Source organism: Onychostruthus taczanowskii, unplaced genomic scaffold (assembly GCF_017590055.1).
Source record: "Onychostruthus taczanowskii isolate IOZ18803 unplaced genomic scaffold, ASM1759005v1 scaffold140, whole genome shotgun sequence".
NCBI classification, from domain to species: Eukaryota; Metazoa; Chordata; class Aves; order Passeriformes; family Passeridae; genus Onychostruthus; species Onychostruthus taczanowskii.
In genome coordinates this window covers 372636-379734 of record NW_024498574.1, presented here as the reverse complement: position 1 = coordinate 379734, position 7099 = coordinate 372636, and the positions used below count along the sequence as shown (strand labels likewise).

At 40.6% G+C, this 7099-nt stretch overlaps 1 protein-coding gene across 5 annotated transcripts in view; it reads left to right on the top strand.

The window, feature by feature from the left end:
• The first annotated feature begins 6727 nt into the window (after positions 1 to 6727).
• Positions 6728 to 7099, top strand: part of PAM (peptidylglycine alpha-amidating monooxygenase) — a 118717-nt gene continuing 118345 nt past the window's right edge. For 4 of the 5 annotated variants that reach the window (XM_041398115.1, XM_041398113.1, XM_041398114.1 and 1 more), the window contains exon 1: positions 6733 to 6845. The gene's annotated coding sequence lies outside the window, so the exon portion shown is untranslated. Of the gene's footprint in view, positions 6846 to 7099 lie in introns of all 5 variants that reach the window. The other variant, XM_041398112.1, reaches the window with a different exon arrangement.

Here is a 7099-nt window from a genome sequence, read left to right as displayed (position 1 = left end):
TCTCTGTCTACAGTTCTAGAGTTTGAAACAATTGTCCCTTGTCCTGCCACAACGCGCCTTCATAAAAGGGCCTTTCTTGGTCTCTCTGATTTAGAGAACATTGTGAAGGGTCATATCAAAGGTATCTGCCCAGGTAGACACATCAGTATCTCTTCTCTTGTCCACTTATGTAGTTCCTTCATCATTAAAGGCCGCTGGAGTAGTCCAGCACATTTTGCTTTTGGTGAAGCCATGGTGACTATCCCTAATCACCTCCCTGTATTCCATTCACTTCAACATAATTTACAGGAGAACCTGTTCCTTATCTCACTGGTTAATAAAGTGAGGATGACTGGTCAGTATTGTCCAGTATTCCTCCTTTTTACCCTTTTTAGAAATGGGAGTATTATGCCCTTTTCTTCAGTCACTAGGTGCTTCACCTCTCTGCCATGACTTTTCAAATACAACGTGGAGTGAGTGGCTTAGTAATGATATCTTGCCATTTCCTCAGCACCCTGAGATGCAACATTTTTCTTCTCATACACTTGTATATATTCAGCTTCCTTAGGTAGTCCCTAACTTGACCTTCTCTTAAGATGGGACATTTTTCACCATTGAGGGTCTTGAGCTTCAGGGACTTCAGAAATGTAGGAAGAATGACAGCCAGTGAAAAATAACAAAAAAGAGTAGATCAGCCTTCTCTTTTCAGGGTACATGTACCTGCACCCACTGCCTGTGCATTTCCTTCTTACTCACTCAGCCATGCTTCTATCCTGTCTTTGTTACCTCATTTCTTACACATGGTAATACAAAGCATTTTAGTTTCAAGAAAAATATTAGTTGCCATCTCTGTTCTGCTCCTGTATCCATGAGGGTAATTTTGCAGGGGATCTTTTTCATTAATTCCATGAACAACTAAAGCCTTGCTCTCCTAAAATTCAGGGTATTTTTGACTGATAGTTCAATAAAAGTGCAATAGTATGGTGAGTTTGGCAGATGGTTAAATTCATTCTATATCCACAACTGGGTATCTTTACTTTCAGTCTTAAGAGAAATGAAGACTACAGATTCTATTCGAGTAGAATATGGCGGCAAAAATTTGTTTTGTCTTTACACTGCTTTTGCAAAGCTCAGTTAGTATTTAAATACTCCTAATAATAAATCAAAGTATTAAGTAAGTACTAAATAGATCCATTTCATTTCTTTCACTGCCTCTCTTACTGGTGTCCTAACTTCATTTTCATTAATTTTGAATGGGTGATTATTTCACTGAGTGAAGCAATGTGACAGCTGGCTTCCATCCCATATCCCACCATTGCTTGATGTGGCACAGAGTCTTGGTCACATTGTATATTAGTACCTGAATAACCTCCCTCAGTGTTCATTTGAGGCTACATCCTTCTCCAGAATACTAAATTTTGTAATATTTTGCACTGACTGTGTCTAATAATTAGCTTATAAGGAACCTACCATGAGTCATCCCATGACAAATTGAGATACCTGGATTTTCAAAAGGTGTAGATGCATGACTCAACCCATTAAAAAGTGGTTTAAGCCTGGCACAACACTGGTAAATTTACCCTACATAAATCACAGCTAAATGTTGACAGTTTTTCAAGGGCTTATTTTTCCACACTTTAAAATAAAATCTGCTTATTTATATACAGCTGTCACAGCATGATTTCCTCTGGTTTGAAGACTTACCTCTGTTCATGTGATTCTGAATGCAGTTACTTTTAAAAAACAATGTTAGCACAGAATAAATGGATTCTAAAAGTTAAACAACAGTTGTTTGTACAGTAGACTTTGTTAGCAGATTTAGCTTTATTCTAGGCAAACAGTTATATGTATAGTCAATTAGGAACATACATGCAAGGGACAATTTGACATCACTACTCTTCTGTCTTTATCTTCTTAAATCTCCTATTATGGCTATTTTTCTCTCAAAATTTTGTAACAAATAATTACCTAATTTCCATTGTTTTCAGTGTACCTGTGGTTCGTCTTCTAAAATCTGTAAATATTTTGTAGTTTAATCTTGAAAGGGTAGTGTAAGTACATCTTAAATGCATGTAGTATAATATCAGCAAAACCCTTCAGAGGAAAAAGGACAACTGATAGACTTAAAACATTTTCATTTGCTGCTACCTCTGTTTCTGTAAAAAAAGTATTTTTGCACTAAGAGAGATTAACTTTTGAAATTATGCATCTCACTAAAGACCATATCTGCAGCTCAGTCATCAGGTCTTTCATATGTCAGAATTTGGTAGTGAGCTACTAAATTCCTAATGTAATCTCAGTCTCTGTTTAATACTATTAGGTATGAACAAAGAATGCAAATCCACTGTTTTCCTACACCAAATTCTTAGGAGACAATCTAAGGATGGAATGTAAGTTCTAATTCAATTCAACTTTTTTTGCAAGTCTTTTGTTATTACCACAGACATCTAACAGTTTTTTTTTCCTCACAACGAACAAGCAAACAAATAAAAGTTAAGTATAGGAAAAATCCCAACCCTTCAGAGATACATATGTAGATATCCCAGAGGCAAAACGGCAAGAGTAAGATTATTTAAAGACACACAAAAAACCATAAGAGAAATATAGACAATTTCCCAAGGACAGTTGAGTTGTCACATTCAAATTAATGACAACTGGATTACCTGCATTGAGGCACCAGTGATCACTTATACATATGTTCATCCATCTCATGTATGAAGATTCAAAGGACAGTGTATATGTAAGACAGCAGCACACAAATAGAAAACAGAGATACAACAATGAACATTTTCTGTTCTGAAACAACTAGAAATGATTTTCAGTGGTATGCAAAATATGGCATCACTCTAGGTAAGATGTTATTATGAATAATTTGCCTTCAAAACACTGACATTAATTATTGTTTTATTAATTAAGCACAGTCCTACCAGAGGTAGAGATGAACATCCTTTACACATAGGAAAAGCATTGTATAAACAGCAGTGACCCAAAATCTTACTTCATCTGCAGTCTGCAGAAACTATTTACTGCACAAGAGCAGAAGTTTTGCTAAGGATGCAGGCTTGCCTAACTGGATTTATTGCATATCTCCATTCACCTGGATAAAATTAAGCCTCCAATATAACGGCATTTGTTTTGTGTATTTTTGCTTTATACCACGGTATGTAAAGTACTTTAATGACAGTTGTGTTACATATCTTTATAACATATATCTCTTTCACTGGGACTCTCTTTTTACATTGAAATTTATCTTGGTGCTAGAAACAAACCTAGGAAATAGTGATGAATAAAACTGCAGCCTGAAGGAGAATCATGGGCTGATTTCTATCATCAAAGGAGCTGTTCAAAGGCTTTCATCCTTTTTGCTGCCAGCATGCTGCTCCATTTGCAAAGTAAAATCTCCATGCAGCTCTCTAGCGTATGATGCAGTCTGTACTTTCACACATGCAAGAGAATAAAGAGAAAGTTTGTAACTTGTTTTTCCTAAAAACAAAACAAAACCAAAACAAAAATAATTCCAAAAAACCATGGCAAAAGGAAATTAAGTATCTGTGGCAAAAACAGAGTAAATTGTACTCAAAGCAAAGAGCTCAGAGCCTGGAATCAATTTACCTATCTAAAATCCTTCATCAAGTATGATACTGACCTTTATGATTTAATATTTACTATTGTTACTTGCCAGTAACAATATTGTGTTACGGGAGTATAAGCAAGAAGACTTGCTTATACTTCCATAACACAATTGAATGACTCAAAAGGATTTGCACAAATTGGAAGAACATTTTCTCACAGATCTATAAATGGCATGGTCTAGCATGGTTAATGAAAAATTTCAAGATAAATTTGCCACAATGCAAAAGCATAGGACATTAAGTCTATTCCTGTATACAAGGAAGTCCAAGTACTTTATCATGAGATTACAAGCACAGACCAATCTTATATTTTTATGTAACTTTTATGTCAAAGGTCTAAAATTAATTGCTTAAGCATATACCTAATCTCAAAATTCAATTCCTTGCTGAATTTTGATCTAATGCAGATTAAAAGATTGGCAAGCTAAAGAAAACCCCACAGTTTTATTTCCCATGCAAAGCTATTATAAAAGTAGATATCCAGTCATGCAAGATGAGAAATAGTTTTTCAACTCAGTGAAGTCAGTCTTACAGGAAATCTAGTACTTTACAGGACATGGGGCTTGCTTTGTTTATTTTTCAGTGCTTCACACTAGGAGGTAACAGCATAAGTCACAGAATAAAGTTTAACACTTATTTTGTTTTTCTACGTTAGAAATTTTCAAATTCAAAGGACAAGACACTGTAAGCCAAGTTTCAGATTTCATAAAGAGACAAAAATAAAGCATCACATTTTATTGTATTGATTTTTATTGCCTTTGTGAAGCAATATGAAAACAACTTTCGAACTAATGAAAGCAGTATGAGCAGTTGAGGAAAAATCTCATTTTTCTATGATAGAGACAGCCATCAAACATAAAGTCTAAGGTAGACTGCCTCACGTTAACCTAAATAAAACTAGTAGATTTGACAGGTTCTATTCAAGTTAATGACTTTGATACAAAGGTAGTCATAAGATGCTGAGATTTTAATTAATTTTCTCTAATTTTGAAGAAAAAACTTCTAAAATTCAGAAAGAAAACATTAAAGCCTATCCTCTTAGTAGGCCCCAAGGTCGGTCTCTTTCACAGTTTCTTTTCAGAGACTTGATAATATATCTTTTCAACGTTTTTCTCTCTTTTTTTTTCCCAAATACTTTGATTCTTTTTATTACTACCTGTAAACCAAATATTCCACACTTAGAGAAAGGACTGAATTTGTAGGCCCCTAGCATTGTCATAAACTAAGACCTTCTAATTAATGGAACATTTCCATGCTAAAGACTATTTTGAGGTCCTCCAAATTCTTGTCCATGCTTTCCTTTGCAAAGATTGATTTGAGAATATATTAATCTACACCAATTAAATAATTTACATAAGAGCAGCTAGCATGGGAAACACTTCTAGAACAGAATGTAGCCGCCTGTGAGAGACTGCAAAGCTGCACCCTTCAGTAACGCCACTTAGAGCTTAAGGTGGGGGCAAGCCTTTGCATTGCTCCTGCCTCAGCAACAGTGTTTATTGATTTGTTATTTCACAAAAGCACCATGTGCTTTGCTCAGGGAAAGTCCTGGAATCCTTAGACCAGGTCTTTGCACCTACAGTGCTCATTTTCATGAGCCAGATCAATAATGTAAGGGAAGTCTGGCACTTTGATGGTGGCTTGGTGTGACAAAGAGGTCTACAAAAAAATGTTGGCATGACTTTGCAAATCAGTTGGACCCAGTAAGTCACCATTTCTGTTCAAAGAGCTTAATATTTCCTGTCATCAAAGACTGAAAGCATCTTTGGGACACATTAATCACTAATTGCTTGCTATGTCCTATAGATGCACAAAAGCAAATTTTCACTTCTGAAGAAAAAGGACCAGGCAATTAAAACCAAGCCAGAACTCTACAGATGCAGTAGAGTTTTTAAATTTAAAAATATTAATAAGCCTTCAAATAATTAATTTGTGTTGCATTTTCCATTTTATATGAACGAGGCACATGCTCCATCTTAATAATACATTTAGCCTTTTTAGAAATACTGAAACATCCATCACAGACCCAATTACCCAGATTTGTTGTCATAATGAAGTTGGTAGATCAACTCAGAAAAAAACCCCAATTATTTTAAGTTGAGGGTGACAGAATTATGTTTTACCATATATATTTTTTATATTTTTAAGGAGCATTAGGACAGTCCTATTTGATAAACAAATACTTCATCACAATGCCCCTGAAAAACAATACAGATTTGGGCCCTAATTCTTCCATTTTACCTATGCAGATAAACCTCTCGAAGGTCTCCTGCACAAACCTGTCCAGCAAGGGATGTTGAACATCCCTTGCTGAACAGGCTCCCCTCCCATGCGGTGGGTATGTGTGGTTGAGATACAGCTCATTGTAACACATGCCCAAGCTTCAGCTCACTAGGTTATGTTACGAATTTCACTGAAAACATCATCTTATTAAAGTACACTGAAGCTCTCGACAAGCTTACAATCACAATCGGCACCCTCACCTTGGATCCTTCGTTACCAGGCATGCCCAGCACCCATCCTTCGGAGGATACCATGCCGTGGCTCCCCGCTGTCCTGAGCTGGTGCTACCACCCGCCCCTACACCCCGCAGAGGAGTCTGCAGAGCCTTCCCCTTAATTCGCTGACCACGGGTGCGACCCCGCAACCACAGCCTTTCCTCTCCCGGCACGAAGGGCCTTCATCCCCCGGGACTGATCGCACACCCGCCCGTTCCTGCCCGAGGGCAGTCAGAAGGGCACGGGACGCTTGGCTCCCTCCCTGGGGGCTCGCAAGGCTCGGACCCCTCCAAGCGAACACCGAGCCCGTTTCGTGCGGACTTCAGACTCTCCCCTGTGGATTCCAGACCCTTCACTGAGAAAACCGAACCCTCCCCTGACGACTCCAGGCCTTCCCCTGCGAACCCCAGCCCCCAGCCCGTGGCAACAGACCCACCAGGCCCCACTCCCGGCGCGGCCCGGCCCAGCCCGGTGCGGATCAAAGCAAAGCGGGCTCGGACAGCGCCTCCCAGCGGCACAGCCCGGCACAGCTACCGGGCCGACGTGTGCGCTGCCGCGTCCCCCACGCCGGGGCGGGGAGGGGCGGAGCGCGAGGGGGGGCGGTCCCGGGGCGGGGCAGGAAGAGGGGCGGGTCGCGGCGGTGGACCCCAGTGTCGGTGTCGCTGCTGGCAGCGGCCGGGCGGATCGGCCGGGGGTTAGCGGCGCGGCGCGTCTTGTCTTCCCTTCCCTTCCTCCCGTGAGTTCTACCTGTTCCGCGTTCGCCCGGGAGCGGGGATTATGGGGAGGGGAGGAGCGGGAGCCGGAGAAGGGGATACTTTGAGTTGCGGTGATTCTCCCGAGCCCCGCGGCCGTGCCGGTGCCGCGCCTTGGCCGGACACTCGCCGGGCCGCGCTTGGCGCTGTCTCTGCCTGGGCACACGTGCGGCGGCGGCGCCGCAACCTTGCGCGCTGCCCGAGGCGCGGCACCTCCCGCGGATGCATTGGGGCGGGT